A 12,702-nucleotide genomic window follows, 5' to 3' on the forward strand; every position below is an offset into this window, starting at 1 on the left:
GTTATTTAGAATGAATTTAAATTGATGCAGGCAATCTATTCATACTGCTTAGGTCAGTGTGACTAGTTGTTTTAGCTTTCAGTAATCCAGTAATGCCTTAAAGTGTAAGGGGGGGTATGTGCACTTGGAGTCCAGAAGAGGGTGTCAGACCCCCAGGAAATGGAGTTAAAAATGATTATAAGCTGCCTGAAATAGGTGCTAGGAAGTTGGGTCTTCTGTAAGATTTGGTTGGTTGGTGGTGGTTTTCTAATTTCCTTCTTGTCTCTCCTTCTCATTTTGGTTATTTGAAATAGTCTCTGGCTGTCCTGGATCTCATTTCCTGAGTACTGGGATTAAAGGTGTGTGCCACTATTCCCGGTTGCTTAAAGTTGTCTTTTATGTTACTGTAAATAGAATAACTTTCTTAGTTTCCGGCTTAATTATGTAGAAATGCATTTTTTTCTTTTTCTATCATTTTTTTTCTTTTATTGACAGAATTCCTTGTATAGCCCAGACTGCCCTCAAGTTCATGAACTTCCTGATTCTCTCTTAGAGTGGTAGGAACACCACTTTAGTAATAGTATATGTTACTGTACTTGGCTGGTTTTATGATTGATCTTGTCTATGTGACCTAGTCGAGCTAGTAGTTTGTTTTTGAGACAAGGTGTCATGTCTTAAACTCACTATGTAGTTAAGGATGATTCTCCTTCTTGTCTGTACCTTCCAAGTGGTAGAATTACAGACATGAACTGTCATGCTTTTTTCAAACTTAGTTTTTTTTTTAATTTATTTATTTATTATGTGTATAGCATTCTGTCTGATGTATGCCTGTAGGCCAGAAGAGGGAGCCAGATCTTTTTTTGTTTGTTTGTTTTTATTTTTTCGAGACAGGGTTTCTCTGTAGCTTTGGTGCCTGTCCTGGAACTAGCTCTTGTAGAGGCTGGCCTTGAACTCCCAGAGATCCGCCTGCCTCTGCCTCCCAAGTGCTGGGATTAAAGGCGTGCGCCACCACTGCCGAGCTGGGAGCCAGATCTTATAGCCATCCTGTGGTTGCTGGGAATTGAACTCAGGACCTCTAGAAGAGCAGCCAGTGCTCTTAACCTCTGAGCCTTCTCTCCGAACCCAATCAAGCATAGTTTTTAATTTACTTTTTAGAACAGGTTTCTTTTGATTTCCAATATAGAGAATGATATTTTCTACAAATTGGTAACATTCTTTTATCTGGAAACTGAAAGTTAACTTTCATCCACTCTGGATGCTTTATTATTTGTGTCTGCCGTGAACAGAACACCTAGTAAATGTTGAGTACAAGTGGCGAGACTGGGCATCCTCTCTCTTAATGTTACTCCAAGGACATTAAATATAGCCATGGTTATTAGTGCTCACACACCTTGATTGTATGTAGATTTTTGATTGTGGTTACAATGGGTTTTTTTTTTTTTTTGAATCTTCATCCTCTTTGTACTCAGGACAGTTATACAGGGATGCTACTAGTAGAACATCTTTGTTCTTTTGGCCCAGGGATAGCAATGCTTGTACATACAGAGGCCCATCTCCTTTCTGGCAAATACCTGGAGTACTCTGGGGGAATTACTTCTTGAAGCCCCTTCCTATGAATATTGATGGTGTACTCTTGGATCTGCCATTTCAGTTGGTGGCAGAATGGCCCTTTTCCCCACTACCCTTCTTTGTTGGCACCATTTTCTTGGGCTCAAGTTGAAAGGAAGGACAAGTTGGGGATCATTATTATTATTATTTTGGTTTTTCAAGACAGAGTTTCTCTGTAGCTTTGGAGCCTGTCCTGAAACTAGCTCTTGTAGACCAGACTGGCCTTGAACTCACAGAGATCCGCCTGCCTCTGCCTCCTGAGTTCTGGGGTTAAAGGTGTGCACCACCACTGCCCGACCTTTTTTTGTTTTTAATGTTGGGAATATTTTAAATAAGATTTCTCTATACTTTTTGAGATCATCTTATTTTCACCCTTTTTGACTCTTTCATTGATTCTGCATTAATTTGGGTTGTGTAGCCAATTTAGGATTACTAGGGTACATTCCAGAGTCATTACATAGTTAATATACACTTATTTACTTGATTGCATTATTTTTGTTGAGGGGTTCTATGTCTATATTTGTGTGAGGCTGTCTATTTGGTTCAGGGTAATATTGACTTCCCATAATTCAGCTGGGTGGATTTCCCTGTCCATTGTGTAAAACTTACTTTAAACCTTTGTACCCCACTAGTGGTGTTGTATTGAGATGTGCTGGAATCTCTTCTGCTTTCTCTCTCTCTCTCTTTCTTTGACACTGTTTCTCTGTGTAGCCCTGATTGTCCTGGAACTTAACTCAATGTAGACCATATTCACCTCGAACTCTTGAGAGCTCCACTTGCCTCTACCTCCTTGATCCTGGGATTAAAGCAGAAGCCAATTACCAGTCTGAGGTGCTGGAATCTTTAGGAGGTGGGACAGACTAGCGGCTGTAAGTCATTGGGGTGTGTCTTTAGGAACTGTCTTGTCTTGGCCCCTTTCCTTTTTGCTTCCTATGATTTTGTACTTTATGAGTTTGAGCTATTGTGATAGACTTCACTATAAGCCCAAACAGCAGAGCTTGCCAGCCATGAGCTGCAACTCTTCGAAACCATGAGCCATGATAAACATTTTCTTTGTACAGCCTTTTCTGACTTGGAACTTGGTATGTAGAACAGGCTGACCTCCAACTCATAGAATTCTACTTGCTTCAGCTTCCTCAGTGCTGGGCTAATTAATGTCTTTATGGTTGAATTAGTTTTGGTTATACTGTCTCTTCACTGTTGGTAGTCACTTGTTTATATTCCCTTACAACGCTTGGTTGTAAGGTTGATGATGTTCCTATTTTGTTCTTGATTTCACCATTCAAATATTTTCATGGTCAGTCCAGTAAAGGCATTGGTCTTGAACTTTTCTAAGAACTAGCTTGTGGTTCTGTTGCCTTTTCTATTTCTGTATTCTTACTTAGAAACTTTCATAGCAGAAGGTAATAAAATAGGGCCTGGTGTAGTGGCGCCTGCTTTTAATTCCCGCAATAGGGAGGCAGAGGCAGAAGGATCACTGTGATTTTGAGGCTATCCTGGTCTGCAGAGTGAGTTCCAGGATAGGCTCCAAAGCTACACAGAATAACTCCGTCTCAAAAAACCAAAAGAAGAAAAAAAAAAAAATGGAAGCCATAAGATACCCATAGAGAATGTCCTTGAAGGTAACATAATAGCCTTAGCTTTCTGAAAGGATGGAAAAAAAGCAGCCTGGTGGTGATGGTGCACGCCTTTAGTCCCATCACTTGGGAGGCAGAGGCAGGTGGATCTCTGTGAGTTCAAGGCTGGCCTGGTCTACAAGAGCTAGTTCCAGGACAGGCTCCAAAGCCACCAAGAAACCCTGTGTTGAAAAACCACCAAGAAGAAGAGGAAGAAGAGGAAAAGGAGGAAGAGGAAGAAGAAGAAAAGAAAGCAGGATTCTTAGTCTCAAAAACCATTTGTGACCTTTAAAAAATAGCTTAGGTCAGGGCCAGAGTGATGGCTCAGAGGTTAACAGTACCTGCTGATGTTGGAGAGGCCTGTGCTAGTTTCCCAGCATCCAGACAATGGCTAACAACTGGCTGGCTGTGACTTCAGTTATAGGGTATCTAATGGCCTCACCTTTGAGCAATCATACACTTACATGAAGGTAAAAAACTGATACACATAATAAAAATAAACCCTTAAAAAAATTAAAGGTTTGAGAGAATATTTTTATATGTGTTAAATTAATAACACAGCTCAGTTAGAAATGACAGTATAGTCTTACATACTATCATTAATATTTTTCAACCCCCCAATAAGATAGTAGCTTTTCTATTTTTTTTTTCTCTTTTGAATTCTACTAATAGTTGGCTTATTATTACAAAATAGTTGAGCAAGGCTTGATGGTGCATCTAATTCCAACACGTGGGAGAGAGAGTCAGGTAGAGCTCTGAGTTTGAGTTCTAAGCTATCCAGAGACCCTGTCTCACACAGACACACACATCCCACTAGTTTGTTTTTACTTTTCTTTCCTTTAATTTCTCTCTCTCTTTCTTTCTTTCTTTCTTTCTTTCTTTCTTTCTTTCTTTCTTACCATTTTGGCATAGGCCAGTATACCAGGACTCTCAGACTGAAGCCTATGGATCACAAATACCAGATTAGCCTCTGCTATGTAATGAGTTGTTGGCAGCTTGGGCTAGGCATCATGACTGAAATTTATTGTTCACTCTGGCACTAAAGACTAACTGCTATAAATCCTGACAAGTCTGTGTATTTAAATTCTATTTGACCTGGACCAGCAGGTCATTCTTCAGTAACAGGTTCCTGAGAAGGAGGATGAGGAGATGAAAAATAAAGAATATGGGAAAGCTGAGGTCTGGGGGTCTTATGTTTTATGCCGAGCACATTTATTTTTCTAGACTTAAAATTTTTTAAATATCAATCTTAAAAACCTTCATACTGTCAGTAATAAGTGTGTAAATAAAGAATAATACAAAACTATTATTCTTAGTACAGTACACTGCAATCTGAAATCTTAGATATTGTGGGTTTTGTCTTTTGTTTATTGAGAAAAGCATATGAAGAATACCCGAACGGTGATTGACTTCGTATGTAATCTCTCTGTAAGATAGGCATCTTTTCTCTGTGTGTTTTGGATTAGCAGCCAACACCTGGTCCCTTGTATGTAGTTTTGGTGCTGGGAGATCTCTCCAATAGTTTCTTTAATGTGAAAGTTTAGATGGTGCCATCTTTCTTCTTTTGCTACTACCACATTCCTCATGAAATTATCTGGCTGTGCCGAGCACGTTTATTAAGAACAGCATCTTGTATATGATTTGCAGGGAGAAATGGGAGAGAATCAGGAGAAAGCTATCATATAATAGGACAAAGTCAGCTGGACAAAATCAAGCAATGATGTACAAAGAGACACAGGATATCACAAATGCATCACAAACTGAACATTCAGCATCCTTGAGACTGATAACTCCAGTCTTCTTCAGGGGGGCAAGCTAAGTTCTTAGGAATTGAAACCTAAAGTCCTTTGAGGCCCTTGGCCTCTGCCAAGTCTGCTCCTGGGCAAGAACACCGACTAGTTCCCTTTGTCCTTTCAGCAGGGCTTCTGGGAAAACACAACACATGCCTCCAACAGTGGACAAATATTGTGACGAGGGTGACTTATATTTTAGAATTAGTTGCAATTCAGTGGTTTCCATCCCTTCTAGGCCAGCAAACTTACGTGTTGGCCAATAGGACTCCCAGGAACTCCCATTGGGTGCTAGATGTGAGAAGATGTCCTTGAGTAAATGGTATTTTTTTCCTACTGTTTCTCTATCCCAGGATAGGCCAGTTAAGAGGTAAGATATTTTGGCAAAATATGACTACTCCGAAAGCTAGTCCAGTGAGATGGACAGCTCTGCCGCAGCAGTGTTTTAAACAGGAATGTCACCGTAGGCTCCTGTTTGAATGCTTAGTCACCAGGGAGTGGCACTATTGAAGACGTGTGGCACTGTTGAAGCCCAGGCCAGGCTTAGCCAGTCTTGTGCTCTGTTTTTCCCCTCTCCTCTCTACTTCCCCTTCTTGTGAATCAGGGTGTAGCTCTCAGTTTCTTAGTGCCATGCTTGCCACCATATTCCCTGCCATGACGATACATATGGACCTTCTGAAACTGTAATCAAGCCTCAAACATGTTCTTTTGTAAATTTCTGTGGTCATGGTATCCCTCGACAGTCATAAAATTTGTCTTGCTGAGAAGCTGGTTTATGGCAGTTTCAATCCCTCAGATGTCTCTTTGAAACCATTTGGGCCTATTGAATAGGAATTACTCAGTTCTGCATAAGGAGTTCTGTCTACCAAGAGGCACAATCAGCTTGTTCCTTGTAAGGAGTGATACTTGACATTTATGTATGCTTTAACTTAGTTTGTATTCCAACAGAGTCAGTCAACTGTGTCTCTATGCCTGTGTTTGTCTCTCTATTTTTGACAAATGATAATTCAGGATGCTCCCTCGCTGGGTATCTTCACATACAGGTGTGGATGCACATCTGATCCTTATTACCTAGTCACTGGGTAACTTAGGTTTTTTTTTTTTTTAATTTATTTATTTATTAAAGATTTCTGTAACTTAGGTTTTTATTTATCTTTTCTTTCCCTTTTTTCCAATGTCAGCCTGCTACCTTCTTATGCTCCTTTGTTTCTTTCTCATTTGTAGTCTTACTGGCCTGGAAGTTACTACATAGCTGAGGCTGATCTCGAACTTATGAAGCTCCTGCCTCAGCCTTTCAAGTGCTGGGATTACAGATGGGCAGTACTGCTGACCCTAGCTTAGTTCTGCAGATCGTCTTAAGTATCTTCTTTAATGTGTTTATATTGTTTATGTCGGGGTGAGGTGTCCACCTGAATACCTGAAGTGAGCGTTCACAGGTCAGAGGATAACTTGCTATTCTTTTTAAATCTCCTATCATGTGAGTCCTTGGGATTGAACTCAGTGTCATCCTGCTTGGTGGACAGCCGCTCCTTTGCCGCCTGAGACATTTTGCTGACCCAGTTCTACAAATCTTAAAAAGTGAAAAATGGAAATCCTGGGGACTAATCCTGTCATTCATCAGCTGCTCCAAGTTCTTGATGATTGCCAAACCCTTGGTAACCTAGTAATGAATGAATAGAAATAATCGACTTTGCTTTATTAGTCATGGTTTCCCATGGTCTCCTTGTGCCAAGAAAGCAGAAGTACCCTGTCATATGACTTCTGAGTTACAGCTGTGACTCGGGACAGATAGCTGAGTCTGTCATACCTTGTTACTGTGCTCACAAGGTGGACTCTGGCTGATGGAACCACTAGAGATACTTTAAGTCCTTTCCATCATTAACCCCAGCCTTCATTTGGTAAGATCTAGGCTTCCAGGCTCACAATTTTTTTTTTTCAAACACTGACGTTCTTGTAACTGAACAGGATCTGAATAACCAGGGTAGACCCTGGAGTGTGGGCTGTAGTGACCTATAAATAACAGGAAGAACAATCCGTCAGATGTCTCTTTGAAACCATTTGGGCCTATTGAATAGGAATTACTCAGTTCTGCATAAGGAGTTCTGTCTACCAAGAGGCACAATCAGCTTGTTTTTTGTAAGGAGTGATACTTGACATTTATGTATGCTTTAACTTAGTTTGTATTCCAACAGAGTCAGTCAACTGTGTCTCTATGCCTGTATTTGTCTATTTTTGACAAATGATAATTCAGGATGGACTTGAAGTAATTCTCTTGCCTCTTGTTTCCCAAGTGCTAGGATTATATGTGACAGGTCTGACAGGAGTGTTGTCTCTGAAGGCTTATACTTCCTCACCATACAGTAACCTACTATGTATACTTAGAGGTAGTTAAGACTGTATAGATAGTTAAGACCACCAGCTTGGCTGGGCGGTGGTGGCGCACGCGTTTATTCCCTGTTGGGGACCCTTCCCCAACAACCTTGGTTATGGATGACCCTAGGTAGTGCCACAAAAATCAGGACATGGGATGCAGAGTAGGAGATAGAACTACATACTTTATTGCAAAGCCAGTGCTCCTTTATAATACTCAAATCACGATTCAAATTAGGTTCCCATAATACTTGAAAATAGTTACATAGACTAATAACTTTGTTGCAAATAATTTCAAGAGCTTCATGCCCTTGTTAATCTAAACAAAAAGCCTGGTGTTATGGGAATAACTTTTGCTGTTATAGAATATGTAAAAACACCTCATCAGAAGACAAACCACAGCCTAATCAGAGCCTTGGAACTACAGTGCACATCTGTGTTCTCAACGACTGACTATTGTCAACACTCTACTGATGGGAGAGGTTTGCCTCTTCCTGACTTGGTTTGCCAAGCCTGTCAGTGAGAATGCTACCTCAGGTCATTCCTGCACAGAGTTTCTGTGCCGTTCAAAGCTAGCCCTCCACATCTTCCTCCTTTTTCTTTTTATAATGAGTTAGTTTGTTGATCCACATATTTAACAGCAATTCTTTCATGCTCGACTGATGAGGCTTAATGAGCAGTAAATAAAACAGTAGCATAAGCAAACCTATAAAACAATAACTACTATCCCCATACCGCCAGCGGTGTGGAACAGACAAACTTTGTATCCAAGCCTTAGGGGTCTAATCCCTCTAATTTTTCAGCAATCTGTTGAGCAATGTCAGCATCTGTCATCTCTGGAAACCTCTGTGCAAATGTAGATTCAACATTAAAATGCAGTTTTTCAATTTCCTGTCTTACAGATTCATTAAAAGCTAAATCAGTAACACAAAAAGTAGTGGAATTCCAATCACAACGTAATCTTTGTTCATTCTCTAACATCATCATCACCTTTTCTCCCAACCAGGCTACCATCTGCTAAAGCATCAACTTCATTCTGTAATCTGCCATCAATTCCAGCTTGCTGGGACCAAAGTTCATGAGAATCTTTATGCCAAGCCTCAACATCATGTTTAGTCTGCAACAAATTGTGCAAGGCTATTCCAGATACCGTGGCTAGCGTCACAACTGAAATTAAACTTAATCATACAGCAACAACTGTGAGCAAGGACCGTTAACTGTATCATCGTTCCTTGTAGCTGGAGACATTCTGGTGACATTAACATCACAGGCAGTGCTATCCATTCAGAACATGTATTAGAAACATCCCATGCGGGCCCCAGTTTATCCAAGTGTTATTAATAATTTTTCCAAATTTACCTAAACAATCATTCCAAATAAAGGGTTTATATTGCAAAGAAATGTAAGTGAAATCTGTGCATACTGGGAAATGAATAAATGATTCATAGGTAACATTCTGCCATGTCTGATTAAAAGAGTAGGCAGACAACTTCTGTAACTGCATTCGTGATCTGGTAACATTAATACCAGGCAAAAGCCAATGTTGATAAGCCATATATGAGCAAGGGGGAGGCCCTAAGCATATAGGGTGTTCCCAACCAGAATATGTAAAATTAAATTTAGACCCACCTGCAAAATTGTTAGCTGTTAAGTTGTCCCAAGGAGGATATAACTGGGGTGGTATACACTAAGAGAAGTGATGCTCCCCACATCACAGGCTCCAGTAATGGGGGATTTGGGATGTATGCCCAGTAGGAATAACTTATGGCTTCCGCAGAAGTTACTGACAGTAAAGCCCATGTGGTCAGGAAAAGATTCTGAGCTGTAACAGGTTTATCATACCTCTGCAGAACAGCTTGACCATTGTCAGTGAGAGACTTAATTTGTCCCCAAGTAGACACAGGAGCTTTAACATGCCTATGAGGAGGTTTTCTGGCCAATGATAACTGGGCCATTACTGCCACCGGCACCTCAAGATTGTCCTCGTTCCCCCTCGATGCCATTCTCGCACAGCCGTTTTAATCGGTCCTTTGGGCCTTGATCCAGCGGCCTGGAATCCACTGCTGGTGGCCATCCTGAAAAGGCACGAGACCATACCCCTTCCATCTATCAACAACAGCGCTGGAACCCATTCAGCATTATCAGCCGTTTTCACCCAAATTTTCATAAAAGAAGCTGGCTCCAAAGCCTGAGAATTTTCAGACACAAAATGCTCAGCTCTAGTTAGAATGCCTCCCTGTGGTAAATTCAGAAAGTTTAAAATAAACAAAGCCTGATGCATAATAGCTCTAGGATTATTCTGTAAAGCCCAAATGTCTTTCATACCCAAGTCCTGCATTTTCCTCCTTTTAAGTTTTTTAATTTGTTGCTATAAGGTAGTGTGCGCTCTTTCTACAATGGCTTGACCTTGGGGGTTGTATTCTATTCTAGTCACATGTTTAATATCGTATTGATCATAAAATCGCTGAAATTTTGTAGAGGAGTATGCAGGCCCATTGTCTATATAATGGTTGGCATCCCCAATACTGCAAAAGCTTCAAATAAAAGGGCCATGACATAATTAGTTGTCTCCCCAGATAATGGCATAGTCCATATCACGGAGGAGAATGTTTCTATGGTCACATGAACATAAGATAACCAGCCAAATTGTGGTATATGAATTACATCCATCTGTCATATATGTTTGGAATCCAAAACCCCAAGGATTTGTACCAGGGATATTTTGTCTTAAATGCAGGGGATGACAGATAGGACAATTAACAATAATACAGTTAGCTTGTCTGTAAGGAATTTTGTATTGAACATGTAAATGAGGAGCATTGGATTAAGCCCGTCCTCAGCTGAAGCACAGTTTATAAGAGCATCAGCTAGATTATTCCCCTTTGTTAGATATCCAGGTAATTTGGTATGTGATCATATATGCACAATAAATGTTTCATGATTTTGTTTTTGCAACAGCTTTTGTACTATTAAGACTAAACCTTGTATAATAGAATTATTAACATGAACTGAAGCAGCGTAAATGGTCTTTACAACCCCCACTACAGTGGCTGATTCCAAATCAGCCACTATGTTAAGGGCCTCGGCAGGAAAATCCTGCAATGTCTGAATGACTGTCTGTAACTCATTCTGTTGCTCTGGGGAATAAGGAGATAATCGAGACCAAAACTGATTCAGTCCAGTCAGCGGCATGAGTTCTAGAACCATCAGTAAAGACAGTTCGAGCTTGTGAAATGGGTTGTTCAGCTATAAGGTTATTAAGGACAAAATGCTGTTCTTTAAAAGGTTCCTTGCCCCTGTTTAGTACATCATCTCAAACCTTGAGATGAATTTATTCCAGAGGCTGGTATCGAGATTTTATTAACATTAGTTTAAAGGCACCCAGATAGGAATTATTATTTATTGAAGCCATTAATGACCAAAATCCCTGTGATGACTGTCAGAGAGATTTCCTTTTTATCTAGTATTCTGGGGCGGGGGGGGGGGGGCAGGGATGATGTATTCATTTCTGTAATTACTTCCTGCTGACCTTAGGATGTTGTTCTTAGGGCCCTGGAAGGCTAGAATGTTAGTCAAAAGCAATGAGGGAACTTAGAAGAATCTGGTTCATTGACAAGCTGAAAAGACAGCAGTCACATTGGCTGGATTAGTCCACATCAGGTTTCAGCAAGTTCAGAACTCAGTCATTTGGAGGAGGTTGTTATCAGCAATTGATGCTTGGATGTGTTTGTCAGCCAAGTGGGAACCTGGTGAAACAGATACAAACTGGAAACATAAATTAAATTTATGGACTCATTTGAAACTTGCTTACTCATATTCTCAATAATTAAGGAAGGGGAAGAGTCCCAAGACCAGGAGAGAGAAAAATACTGTAATTATTTTGACTTGTGAGAAGTGGATTTAAGATATATAATTTGTTAAATTTTTTGAAGTTTGTATGAATCTTCATTTTATAAAAGGACATAAAAGTTTCAGATGTATTAGCATTATTAGTCTGTACTGAAATCCATATTGTAGAAAAAGGAGGTAAGAGGTATCTGTGAAACAACAGAAGTAGTTCTGAGTCCTAACAAGAACTATGACTTGGATTAAACAGCATATAAGCCTATATTCAGAAGACAACAACAACAAAAAAAATTTAAAATCTTGAGTTTGTGACCCAAATAGTAAGCAATGATTGCTCTATTAGCTTGTCAGAACTCTGTTAATGTTAAATCTGAACTTTTGAAATCCTAGTATAATATTATGAAAGGGGAAAGAAATCTTGTAATTTTTATATACATCTAAAGCCATTATTTCTTATAAATTTTATCTATATTTTTTAGACTATCTTTTCATACCCATATAATCTCCAAGCTTTATGCCTTCAAATCCTTACAACCTGTATTGATCCCAGTTTTTTATTTTTTTGACCCTCAGAATTAATATAGACTCATAACATAAGCATTTTGTCCATCATAGGAGCAGTTACTGCAGTTTTCATTTACCGACCATGGATGTGATGTTGAAGTTTTTAAGAACATGTTTGGACTTTTCTATGTAAGTCTGAATAGCTAAGACCTTTAGCTTTGTTATTTTATAGGAGGCCAATCATATAGAACCCTGTAACTCAGAGGGTTGCTTGTACTGGGATGATTAATTAATTATTAACTTGTATTTAGAACCTCAGTCTTCCTTTTACCTTTAAAGAACATGATCGCATAATTGACATAACTATTCTTCAGTGAAGAATCACCAGCCTTATTAATGGAGAAATCAATCAGAATTAGCACAACATAATTAAATATTTAGAATATTTATAGTTTTTCTTAAAACTCATTATTATTGCCCATAGATGTTTTATATATAATTTTAGTTTCTTGTTTGTTCCCTTGTCCTTTAGACAACATGTAAATCTCCATGAATGTCTCCTCTTGTGAGTTTATCCAGCAGTCCAGAACATTGCATAGATACATTTCAAACAAGAACCAAAATGTATAATACACATGTATGTATCACAATAAGAATAATGTAAATTTGTGTATAAAAACCTGTACCAATGTGAAACTTTTGAAACTAGCAGCAGTTTTTTTTCTTAATGATAATTTGTACCCAATTTCCTTTAAAGATGATAAATATTTATAATCCATTGGATCTAAGTGATTAAAACTCCTATTTTTTCTTTTCCTGTGAAAACAAAAGCATAATTTTCCCCAAACATAATGCATCTTGAACTATTATTTTAAATCAACGCTTTCCAAAGTACACAGGTTGGTATAACTCAACATTTTTTTTTTTAAAAGCAGTATCAAGACAGGGGAGGTTAAAATGAGAAATTGCTGGCCGGCAGAAGAGACCTT

General features: G+C 39.2%; 1 protein-coding gene across 3 annotated transcripts in view; it reads left to right on the forward strand.

Annotated features, from left to right (window-relative positions):
- The window catches only part of Resf1 (retroelement silencing factor 1), a 32,563-nt gene that overhangs the window by 2,979 nt on the left and 16,882 nt on the right, over positions 1 to 12,702 (forward strand). The window contains exon 3 of one of the 3 annotated variants that reach the window (XM_041638799.1): positions 11,825 to 11,902. The exons of the other annotated variants lie outside the window; for them this stretch is intronic. The gene's annotated coding sequence lies outside the window, so the exon portion shown is untranslated. The remainder of the gene's footprint in view (positions 1 to 11,824; positions 11,903 to 12,702) is intronic. 3 annotated transcript variants of the gene reach the window in all.

This window comes from Microtus oregoni, unplaced genomic scaffold (genome assembly GCF_018167655.1).
Source record: "Microtus oregoni isolate MIOR12 unplaced genomic scaffold, Mior012 000002F_ref0000024, whole genome shotgun sequence".
NCBI lineage: Eukaryota > Metazoa > Chordata > Mammalia > Rodentia > Cricetidae > Microtus > Microtus oregoni.